Source organism: Onychomys torridus, chromosome 5 (genome assembly GCF_903995425.1).
Source record: "Onychomys torridus chromosome 5, mOncTor1.1, whole genome shotgun sequence".
In the NCBI taxonomy this organism is placed as follows: domain Eukaryota; kingdom Metazoa; phylum Chordata; class Mammalia; order Rodentia; family Cricetidae; genus Onychomys; species Onychomys torridus.
The window spans coordinates 112,542,466-112,555,595 of record NC_050447.1 but is presented as its reverse complement, the minus strand read 5'-3'; positions in this window follow the sequence as shown (position 1 = coordinate 112,555,595).

Here is a 13,130-nt window from a genome sequence, read left to right as displayed (position 1 = left end):
GTAGAATAGATATGCCATTATTCTCCAAGACATTTGGTTGGACACTAATTTTCTTCACTGTTTCTTTTTAGGAGGTTAATGTAGGAGATGGAAATGTGGGTGAGATGGTATCAAGCTGTCATGTTAACTCAGCAACACACTTGACTAAGAAGTAATTATGCTACAATCAGGTCAAGCGAATTCATATTTTGTCTTTGGTTTGAAGTTTGCAATCTTGCAATTCACTTCTTCCCATGGAGTCTTTTATGCTGGGTAACTATGGCTTCTCTTGATGACATAACAAACTCTGACACTCAATATCAATTCTAGATAATTCCAATTAAGCCCAAGAACAAACTACTGGATTAGCTGTCCTGCATAAATTATTTTTTTCTTTTATTTATTTTGTGTTTTTGCAAATGAACTTTTTAACACAAAAATGTTGAGCTACTCACATTTATATTCCACATTATTCTGAGAAGCCTGGCATAAACCCTTAGAAGTAAGGATTGAGGTTTCTCTTTATGTTCCCCACATAGCTATTATGATTAAGGTTGCAGGTGAATGTGCTTCTGTCAAGCATAGACTCTTGTGAATAGTTATTAAAAGTATGGTTGTCTCAGTATTCTAAAACAAGGTTTCCCCAGAAAGTCTAGGATGTTGTGTTATTTTAGCCAGTTTTGAGTGATTTGTTTTTCTCCTCTGTGAAGAAAAAAAAAAAAAAAGCTAGCAGATCAAATAGCATAATCTACCTTCTAAAACTTTCAGCAAAGTGGGTTTGTTGTTACTGAATAAAAATGTAAGCTAGAGATCTCCATTGATAAAGAGACATTTTGTCTCTTTTATTAAGAACCATGAGTTAGTGAAGCTTGAGAGATGGCTCAGTGGTTAATAAGACTGGCTGCTCTTCCACAGGACCCAGGTTCAATTCGTAGCACCCACATGGCAGTTCACAACTATCTGTAACTCCAGTTCAAGGGGATCTGACACCTTCACACCAATGCATATAAAATAAATTATTTTTTTAAAAAAAGAACCATGAATTAGGGCTGGAGTTGTAGCTTAACACGCACACATACCCAATCTCATTACTTTTGAAAGTATTTTGGTAGCAATGATAAACTTAGATATTTTGATATCTTTAAAGATATGATGACAATATATGTGATATGTAAAAATATAGTGAATATAGAAATTATGTTTTTTAGCTTACAGATAAGACTTCCAAAGTCACTTTATACTGGCCAATGGACTGTTTTAAAAAGATTGATGTAATTTATGAGCAATTATAACTTATAATAAGATTTAGGGTTCTTTACAATTTGAATTTTCCTTTCTGGTATGGGTGAGAGAGGAGGTTCTATAAAAAGCATAGGTATTAGGGAGGCAGCTCAGTGATCCAGTGTATACTTAGCAGGCAGGAAGCCCTGGGTTCAATCTTCAGGAACAGTAAATACAGAAATAAATGAATTAATGAATCAATACAGCTGTTTACTCTCTCAGGTTGGCTTCCAGTGAACCGTTCACTTCAGTCTCCTTATGACTCTTTCCTGCACATCACTTTGAATTCTGACAGCACACACAATACATGTTCCTAATCAAACTTATAGTCAGAAAGTTCACTTTATATTGGACTCCCAAAACCCATAAAAATTTCACCATGGCTGTGTTTTTTTACAGACACTGTTAAGGCTTTAACAGCACAGTGATTTTCTTTATTGACATCAGTATTTTTTCTGTTCTTTGAACGGTAAAAAAAAAATCTATATTTATGAAGTAGAAATGACCATCTTCAATTACATTGTGTAAGCCAGTGGAAAAAATTTTCTCAGAGCAGGGTGCTGTCATTTAAAGATTCTTTAAACTGTATTGTTCAGTTATGGTAGCATCAGAAACAGTAATTATGAGCTTTGTGATATTAAAATATTGAGTCATGAGTTTTAGAATAGATCAGAAATATATTTGGAGAAGAGTGAAGGCACATATATTGGAAAGATTTTTTTTGCCATTCCCTTTAATATAAAATAAATTCATCAAATCTAATTATGTTAAATTTTAATACATAGTATTTTAGAAATTCTGTTTCTTTTATGTTTTTCTTTGCTCTTTCCTTCTTTTGTATCATTTTTTCTATTATATTAGAAGAGGAAGAGAAGTAAAACCTGCTTTACAGTTTTCCAGGAAAGAAGCATGATCAGGCCAGTATTCTCCCTAAAGTGAGCTGCAGGTCTAGCTTACAAACTACACTGCATTGTTCTGAATCCTCGGAACTCTCATGGTGGCTAAGACAGAGGAGAAAGATAATCAGCACCCTCCTGCCCAACAGTGAGTATCTGAAGATGTTTTATGCAGTTTCCTAATATCCTCAATTCTCAAATACTTCACAACATGAGGGACACTTTTTATAGGGAGAAAATGATCATTTCATTTTGCAGAACATAGAAACTTCCAGCTGAGGCATATTAAAACATTTTTGCAATTACCCCAAAGGCAGAATATTCTCCCCATTTCTTTTGCTGTAAAAATCTGTCTCTACTGAACTTACAACTGGTCAAGTTCACACTGGAGAATCTGCGTGAAGACTATTTTTATCCAAAAGTCTACAGTGGCTGAACCTAATTCTACAAACTGATTACATAACATTAAACTTATGCATAATTATTTATGATTTAACAAAAAATAATTCTTATAAATTAGCCGTGAATGCAAAAGATCATGGATTATGTTATTTTAGAAAGGAAATACTGGGGATGGTAAGCATGGCAAAATACATCAATTACTCTCAGTGACAATGTCCATAGTCCCAAGTAAGCCCCTCATTGAACTCTATCTCTGAGCAATGTTTACAATGAGACAGAGAATTTCATGGAGAGATGACAGTTGTACTATTAGAATCAAGCAGAGATGAAAAATAAATTTAAAAAAAAAATCATGAATTATTTCTTCAGGTTTACCAGTAGGTCAGAATAAAAACCAAAGAAAGAGGAATCAGTTGAAGTCAGCTGGCTTGAATATAGTTTGAGAGAGAGTATACAAATTGATGTAAGAAGAGAAAGGGGAAAATAAAAATCTAAGGAATGTTAGATAAAGGCATGAACATAAAAGTGAAATGAAAGCACACTGGTCCCATGCTCTGTGGGATAACAACCAAGAGCCAAGCAAGCAGATGATTGAAATTTCAGGCTAAGGGGAGGAAAAAGGCATCCTGGGGATGCTTCATCTGACATGGAAAGTTTTAAAATCAATGTCCTCGCTCTGTCTTCAAAACAATACAGAATTGAAGAATTTAAGTAGAAATGGAAAAATCAGTATTTTCTAATCAGAAAATGAAAATCACAAAGAAAATCTCCAGCGCCAATCAAGGGAGGCAGTTAAACCACAGTCTTGGAGCTTAGAAACGCTGGCCCAGAAGAGAAAGTGCTAGAGCCCCAACATGGTGGAAAGAGTTACATCCTCATTGTTACATACTTCTAAAGGCCATGTTTAGATCAGTTCAGGAGTGAGAAAGTCCAGGCAGCTGTAGTCTGAGGGGCCTGTATTTTTCCAGGGTTTGAGCTTCTATGAGCCGTACATAGAATGAAGAAAATTGTTTTCCTGGCTGTTGGTGGGAATGGAAGGAGTAAGTTTGTAAAGTGTTCCTAGAAAGCTTTCCATGCCTAGACCTCCTCTCCTAGCCCACATTTCATGCAGGGAAAGAATATTTCTTTAGATCTGGCCCTGTCTATTTCGCCTATCCACCCTGTGTCACCTAAAAGGAACAAGGAGCTAAGAAGGGTACACTAGTATCATAGTTAGGGATCCGGGCCTACACATGGCTGAGAGCTGATCATGAATAAATAAATGACTCTCCTTCCCCATGTGTACATTGCAGTGGGGAGAATTGCAAGATGTAGCTGTGATCTGTGAAGAGGGCCTGGGAAGGCCAAGGAGAACAAGCTGGCGAGGGTACCAGAATTCTTAGCTCCAGCAAAGGTAAAAATGAAGCCTTGCTTCTCCATTGACATCAAGACCCATCTTGAAGCCCTGTATACCTCTAATCCCATCCCTAATTGCATGTTTTCTGGCTCTAAATAGAGATTATAAGATGGGATAAAGAAAATAACATTTAGGGACAAAGCAAGCTGAAAACCCAGCCTCGGCTTTGAAGCCTACTTTGATTTATCAGGCAAGGAATTTAAAGTAACCATGGCTTAGATATGTTTAGGGCTTTAATGGAATAAAACTGAACAAAGTACATAAAACCCAGGGATAAATAGTCAGAAACACAGAAGCCATGAGAAGCAAAAGGTAGCTCTGGAGATCAAGACAGAAAAACAGAAATGCAAATTGTCTCTTGGTGGTTCATGAGCAGATACAGCTAGTGTTCAAAGTGAAGGAAAGAACCAGAGAACCTGAAGACAGGTCAACAGAAACCTCAAGCTGTGACGCAGAAAGAAGAAACAATGAAATAACCCAAAATAAAGCACAATTAGCATCTAAAAAAAACCATAAGATAATTTCTAAACAATTCAGCATCTGCATATGTGTATTGTGGAAATAACAAAAGGAAAGGAAAAACAGAAGAGAAGAATAAATATTAGAACTTTGTAACAATCCAAATTGTTCACACACACCAAACCACTCATATCTAAAAGTATCATATGCAAACTGAAGAAAAGCAAAATGAAGTAGAAAAGGCTTAAGAAAATCAAAGTAATAAAATGAATGTAGCTGTCAAGGTTAGCTGTGACCTAACCACATACTCTTCAAAACTGCTTCACTGAAACCCAAACATCCGTGGTGGTGATTTCGGTAGATGGGAAGTGACGAGGACATGTAGACGGAGTTCTCAAGAGCAGAGTCAGCAAGCCATGTGTCACAGCTCATGCCTACAAACCCATTAGTGGGGAGGGTGAGGTAAAAGGATTGGTATGAGTTCAAAGCCAGCCTCAGCCACAGAGTACATTCCACTGATATAAGATGCTGTTTCTAATAAACAAAATAAGCAAACAACAAGACAAACAAACAAAACAACAAGAAAAAAAATGTGGCAGTGACTCTGTAAAAGCCCCAGGTTGCTGCTTTGCCCTTTCCACTGGGAATGAGGATGAGAACATAGAGCTCTGAATGAAGAAGGCTCTCACTACAACCTCAGCCCGTAGATTTCTCAGCTTCTCAACTGTGAGAGCAACCCTCGAACCCACAAGCTGCCCTGTCCACTGGAGTGTTTTTAAAACAGCCCAAACGAGTGCACAAGGACAAGGAAAAGAGAAAGAAAAGACTTAAATCAGGGTTCTCCTTGACAACTGTACAAACAAGAAGAGAGTAGAGGAAAGCATTCAAGGTAAAATTGTCTTCCAAAATGAAAGAAAAATGAAGGCCTACCCAGCCGAAGAAAATAAGGAAGAACTGATCAGTTTGGATCTGTGTTGCCAGAAATAGCAAAGCAAGCTCTTCAGGCAAAGGGCAACCAAATAGGTCAGAATCTCATAAGCACAGAGAGGGAATAAATGAAGGCAAATATCTACATCTATTCTATATCTATATCTATTTTTAATTGATAGCAAAGATATTGCTAAAAGCAATAACAATACAACAAGATGAGTGACAATAAAAAAAAAAAAATGGGTCCTAGGGCTGGTGAGATGGCTCATGGGTTAAAAGCACTGCTTGTTCTCCAGAACCCACAGGCATCTCTCAAGTGTCTCTAAGTCCAGTTTCAGGGGCTCCAATGCCCTCTTCTGGCCTCCATGAACACTGCATCCGTAGTGCTCAGATACAAGCCAAACATCTAAATAAACAAAATAAAATTAAGAAAATAAAATGGACATGGAAGAGTCCTGTTCCTGTTTTAAGACCCATGTGAGATTTCCTCTGTCTTAAGCCCAGACAAAACCAGGTTTGGAGAAGGCCAGCCAGTCACTTCCAGGCATGCAGAGTAGAAAAATCAAATCTAAAGAGAAAAGCATACAGAGGAAATGCCTCATATCTTAGTGATTGAGGTTGTTACTGTACAAATTGTAAAATTCATCAAAATGTATGCTTGATACTGCAGAAATTAAATATGTATACAATATATTAATAAACAAAAGTGAATACATAGAAAATATGTGATATTGACATAAATATCCTTTAGTTCCTATGTGACATGTTGGGGTAAATTTAATGGATGAGGCACAATTCTCTGTCACTGTATTTTAAGGCACAAAACACCACATGTTCTTTCAACATTTAAACATATAACATCAAAGTTCAAGGCAGATTTTATCAATTATTTCTTTTCTTATATTTTTTAAGTTATGCATTAAAATTAAGATTTCTGAGGCCAACACATTACAGCTTGAGAAAGTAATTGATGTATTAACAACAGCTTTGCAGAGAATGGAAATACTAAATGACAATGTCAACTGCCCATGAGCTGAGCATGTGAACCTTCAAAACCCTTGGTCAATCCATGTTCACATGGATTAGAGAAGAATGTAATCAGGAATCATGGAAATGGGAGTCATTCAAGAGACACTGCAGAAGTTAAATGGACAGATCTTAGACAGTTAGATACAGGGAATTAACAAACACTACAGTTATTTCCAATGAAGTGAGAGGGAATGGTAATGCCTTTGTCCAAAATTCAAGACAAAAAGAGATGGATCGATACTGAGTTCTATTAGGATTGTGTGCAAAGTAAGATTATTTCAGAAGCCCAGTAGGCTTTTTGAAGGCTTTTGTTGATCTTAAATAGAATCAAGACTAGAAACATGCATTCATAAACTGTGTGTAGTTTGAACTATATCAGTGAATCTCATGAGGGAAATAGAAAAACGATGCACCTTTGAGACAGAGCTGCACAATGGAGAAGCAAAGAACACAGGCTGTAAGAGAGAAGTGCCATGCAAGCAGGAGTAGTGATTTCTGTCAGCACTTACAGACAGCAAAGTAGAAATAACTGTGAAAAAAAGCAACTTGCCAATTAAGACATCTCTTTTCTGATTAAAGACGTAAAGAATACACATCTGAAAAATTAAATAGTAAGGTAAGAAATGTAGTTTTTAATTACATCTTATGCCATCCTGTAGAGATGCAGCTCCTAGCTTTAAACTCAGCTCTGACCCTACCACTTAGTAGTGACAGACACTGCCTTAGTTTATAGACATGAGCTTTTAACTATCATCTCATTGTAGAGATAACACTGAGATAAGTAACATGACAAACACAATTCAGATACTATATTTTTATTGCTTTCAAGTTCATTGCAATCCACTATGATTAACAATATGCAATTGCAGATTTGCCTCACCTAGTGTGGTAGGGTGAACTCACAGAGTCAGTGACTCAAGGTAACCACTTGAGTTCAGGACCGTCCTGAGCAATGTGGGACTTCCACCAAACAAACAAAAGCAGTAGTTATGGATCTTCAGTGACTCCCAAAGGCTAAGCATGAAAGGCTTGGTCCCAGCTAATGATGCTTTGGGAGGTGGAGGAAACGTTAGGAGGTGCTACCTCACTGGAGAAAGTAGGTCACTGAAGGTATGCTCTTGCAGGGTATATTTCTCCCTGAGGTCTATTTCTTCCTCTTCTTGAGTGAGAGGAAAATCCTCTGTGTTACATACACCTACATTCATGACCTACATCATCACAGTCCTGGATTTAGAGGAGTCACTCAGTGTGGGAGACAGATGCCTTGGAACCCTCAGCCCAAACCAACCCTTTCTTTACCTTGTTAATCTCTGGTATTTTTTCTACAGTGATGGGTGCGAACCAACATCAAAGCAAAAGATAGAAATGTTTCATTAAGCTAAAACTATATACTTCAATAAAGATGAATACATCTAAATCTCTTCTGTGTAGACTTTCAATCTTACCTCTTTCCTCTTTTACATGAGAAGACAATTGTCTACTTCTACAGGTTTTCTTAATGGCTTTAATTTAATCCATTTACAAGGGTATTTATATTTGTGCTCAGAAACAAAGAAATCCTCTAGAGAAGTCAAAGCAGAGGAATGAAATACACCACAGGGAAAGGAATTACCAGGGAAGGCTACAAACAGTAACTGTTCTCTGCCCTGTACTGTTTCCCAGTTTCCCTCTTTACAGGCTGATAATGTTGGCTCCGCCCATTCTGTCAATGAACCCACGGTCTAGTTCTTTCTTTTCTCTTGTCAGCAATTGTACTTCATATCAGACACAATTTTAAAACCCTGCATGTATATATTTCCATCTTAAATTAGGTTCTAAAACACATGTACTTGAATGCCATTTTATTGGTCTTTAGACACCAAATTTTCTGTGATTAAAATGCTATTGATATTTTTAGGAGCAAACAGTAATAATAAACTGCCTTTTAAGTGCCAGTAAACTTGAACATTTGTGGCCATAAGATTTCCTGTGTCCTGGCCTGCTGGCAGTAGGGACAAATCTCTCCCATTCACATCCCCCATATAAACACATAGAGGCTTATATAAATTATAACTACATGGGCATGACTCAAGATTTTTGCTAGCTAGCTCTTATATCTTAAATTAGCCCAGAACTGTTCATCTATGTATCGTCACATGGACTGTGGCTTTACCTGCATCCCATTACATTGTTGCTCCTTGGGTGGCTCACTGGTGTCTCTCCCAGTTTACTTCCTGTCTCTCTTTAAATTTCCTCCCTGCCTCTAAGCTGCCTTGCCATAGGCCAAAGAGCTTTATTTATCAACCAATCAGAACAACACATATTAGCGTAAGAAAGAAACTCCTCCATCAATCATTTAAACCTTTATTAAAGGAAACATACTCTGTTAAAACAGATGAAAAAACTTTAGGTGATAATTATTATGTCTACCAGTAGCTTACTCAACAAAAAATAAGGAAATGACTTATAAAGCCTTAAAACTTGAGTAAAACTTAAAAGCATAATACTAAGTGAAAGAAGCAAGTCTTAGAACACCATGTTGTGCACTCTGCCTGCTGTATGACAAGCTGGAGAGAGTAAAAGGTTCATTAGGAGGGATGAATATGTAACCCTTCAATTTTTTTCATTCTTGATGCAATTTCTCTCTCTTTTTATAAATATTTTTATTTTATAATTAATTTAATTTTACATATCAGCCATGGATTCCCCTGTCCTCCCTCCTCTCAACCACCAGCCTTCCCTCCAATCCACCCCCCATTCCCACCTCCCCCAAGGCAAGGTCTCCCCTGGGGAGTCAGCCCACCCTGGTAGATTCAGTTGAGGCAGGTCCAGTCCCCTCCTCTCTGCACCAAGGCTGAGCAAAGTGTCTCAGCATAGGCCCTAAGTTCCAAAAAGCCAGCTCATGCACCAACGACAGGTCCCAGTCCTACCCCCTGGGGGCCTCCTAAACAGTTCAAGCTAATCAACTGTCTCACTTATCCAGAGGACCTGGTCCAATTCCATGGGGGCTTCTCAGCTATTGGTTCACAGTTCATGTGTTTCCGTAGGGTTGGGTATTTGTTCCTGTGTTTTTTCCAATCATGGTCTTGATAGGAAGAAGCAGAGTGCTAGAGAGGTCCCCAGAAATCCACAAAGATACCTCCACTATAGACTAGTAGCAATGGTCGAGAGAGTGCCTGAGTTGACCTATTCTGGTGATTGGATGGCCGAATACCCTGTCATGATAGAACTCTCATACAATGACTGGTGGAAGCAGATACAGAGATCCAAGGCCAAACCCCAGGTGGAGCTCCAGGAGTCCAATTGGTGAGAGAGAGGAGGGATTGTATGAGCAAAAGATATAGAGACCCTTCAATTTTTAAGGCAGGGAAAACATTCTGTATGATACTAGAATATAGAGTATACCTCATAAGTTTGTCAAACGCATTCAAAATACAATACCAAGAGTATAAAACCTACAGCATACTGTATAGTTGAGGCTCAAAAATACACCAGTGGTGAATTTATCAATGATCATAAATGTATCACTCTGATGGGCAATATCAATAGTGACATGTGACAGGGCAGGAGAATTTGTACAATCTCTGACTTGTTCAAGATTACTCTGATGTAGTGGGTAGCCATTGGTTGTAGTTCCATCTTATCTAGGTCATTATCCTAGATATTTGGACAATATTTGATAATCATCCCTTTATATATAGTCTTGTATTAGGTTAAAACCTTCTTATTTAGACAAAAGGGGGAGATGTAGTGGGTGGCCATTCCAGCTTTGATCTGGACGTTCCAACCCCCACTGAGGCTTTGGTAATGGTCATGCCTACAAGGCAGGGCTAAGGGAGGATCCTGAAGACCCGAGTTTTGGATATGGGGGGCTCTCTTGGTTCCTGGACCCTGGATGCTGGAGGTAGACCAAGCAGAGTTCTTCAGAGAACACCGCTGGACTGTGCTACACCTTTCCCAGACCCTGCAACCTACCTATACCTTCAATTGTAAGTTATGCCACAAAATAAACCTCCCTTTTAACTACGTGGAGTGGCCTTAATAATTTCACCAATACTCTGAACCTACAAGAGCTCCAAGAAATACTCTATTAAGAAGACAGGAGCTGTGCATGGGGTTTCAGGACTTATAATCCAGGGGCAGGGATGCTGGGGCAGGAGACAGGGGCAGGAGTCCAAGGCTAATCTTGACTACCCAGCAAGATCCTGTTGAGAAAAATAGAGACCAAATTAAAGAGGGAGAGAATCAGGGGATGAGGAAGGGAGGGAGAGATGCAGAGAGAGGGGAGAGGAAGAAAAGAAGAAAGGAAGGAGGAGGGGGCATCTATAGAAAGAGAGACAGAGTTAAAGGGGGAATTAGGAAGAAAAGAAGAAGGAGGACAATATGAAGATAAAGAGCTGCAAAACCTCTGATGAGATAATAGTTTGGTGAATAAAAATCATAGAAGTAAATATAGAACTTGAAATCGGAATAAAGCCTGAAAACATACAGGGCATAACAAAATTCTCGGGGATAGTCAGAATGTTAATGAAATAAAAGAAGCTACGGCATGAAGAAGGCTTTGCCAAAAGATGGGGCTATGTGAGGCTCTGAGGAAGCAACCCACAGAGAGCTCCAGTCTTGGAATGGCACAGTGCACAAGAGCAAGAAGTATGGAAGCAAGATTGTGGTGAACATCTGGGAATGATGGACAGTCCCTATCTTAAAACCCTCATCTACCCATCTACCCCAGGGCACAACATACTGCAAGATTCACTCTGCTATGACCAGAAGTCTTTTCCTCTGAGGTTTTTGAACAAACCAAACTGTAATTCTGCAGTTATGGTGGGTGGTATGTATATTTACCTCTGGCTTCCATCTGTAGTCAAATAAAGTTAAACACTGGCCAAGGGTGGCCTGTGTTGACAGATAACCCACTCTGTTCTTTTCCAGCTCCAATTTTAAAGACTAATGGGAGATCAGCAGAGACTTTCTGTAGCAAGAAAGAAAATGAGCAACATAAGTAAGAGAGACCCAAAATTGAACAAAATAATTTGAAAAAATAAGCAATTTTTAAAAGATTTAACTTTTGCTTAATGTGTATGAGCAATTGTCTGCATATATTTGTGTGCACCAAGTGGGTGGTGGATGCCTGCAGAGCCCAGAAAAGGGCATCAGATTCTCTAGAACTGGAGTTACAGACAGTTATAAGCCACTAAGGGGGTTCTGGGGATCGAACCCAGGTCCTCTGGAAGAGGAGCCAGCACTTTCACCCACTGAACTCTCTGCAGAACCAGATATGCAAGAGGTTTAACTGTGCTAGTTCTTGTGATCAAGAAGAGTCAGTATGCTTTAGTCATGAACAATTAAAGCAACAGCTGCAAAGTAGGAAACAATAAAAATTTTAAAAATGTAAGAAGGATCTGAATTAAGGATTGAGTGAAAGGACAGAATGATAAAGTTAGGAAAACACACAAAACATAGTGCAAAGAATAATAGGTGAAAATCTGGGGGAAAAGCCAAGTCATAGAATTCAACCAAGGAATGGCTAAGATCTAATAAGTCTAGAAACAGGGAATGAAAAAATAGAATTTTCTTGTGTTGGGCATAGAGAAGATGTAAAATCCAGAGACAGAAATAAACAAAGCAGTAACAGAAGGAAAATTCATACTAAAAACCAAGAAAATTCTATCTAAAAACATGGCTGAACTTTTTCCACACTAGACTTAAATCTTACCGGGCAGACCTCTCATGAGGACAACCCTTCAGCATCTGGATTAGGCAGAGCACCCACAGGTCTCAGGGAATGGAGAAGCAGGGAGGTTAGCAAATAAACCTTGATTATATGGGAAGGGAGACCAGAGTTGTCCCAACAATTCCCGCATGGGAGGGACTCTGCTTTTATTTTAAATCGTAATACTATTGTTTTTGCAATATGGAGTCTATGTACAGTTTGTATTTGGAAGATTATTGCACTATTAATCAGTTACCCTAAGAAGGATGACAAGGTTCCCTGCACAGTATGAAGTGCAGCAGTTAAGGTTTTCCCACTCACTGATGTCACAGGAGGAAAGATTATACCTCTTCCATCACCAATGTGGGCCAGCTTTGAGAAGAACTTGTGTCTCTATGTCATTGAACTAGAACCTGCTTTACAAAATTGAATGTGCAATGCTAGAATTGTTGGCTGACAAACAACTAGGAAACTGGGTTTTTAAGATGGGAACAGCACTCTAGTCTCTTCACTGTGATAATGCAATGAGCCAGTTCTGAAGCTGATTATGGGATTCTCATTTCCCAGCAACTCTGCCTTTATGTTTGTCCCTCCTCCACATGCTTAGTGCCACATTTGTGACTCACTCCTGAGACACAGAATTCAACAGCTGTGACGGAATGTGGTGGCCTCTCATGTAAGTCTCTATATTGCCCACCAGTTGGCTCAACAGACAGTAAGTAAATCTGTACTAAAGAGAAAGTGTTGAGGCAAGCCAAGACCGCCATGTGATCAGGGAGGAGGAGTTTTCATTTCCAGCCAGCAAGATGCTCGTAACACCAGATGTACCATCAAAAGGAAGCTGTTTCTCCCAAATCTGAGACATGGACCTTTCCCTACTCTTGCTCCTGGTGAGAAACAGACCAATACTTAGATTGAAGCCACCTAGAGGACCCACTAACCCTTGCCTTGTGCCTAGGTAATAAAGATATCTGCTTTTATATTTCCAATTTCATGTTATGAGCCATATATAGTAAGTAAACATAACAATCCAATCTGAGGCAGGTAAGGCCACAATATTTAAAAG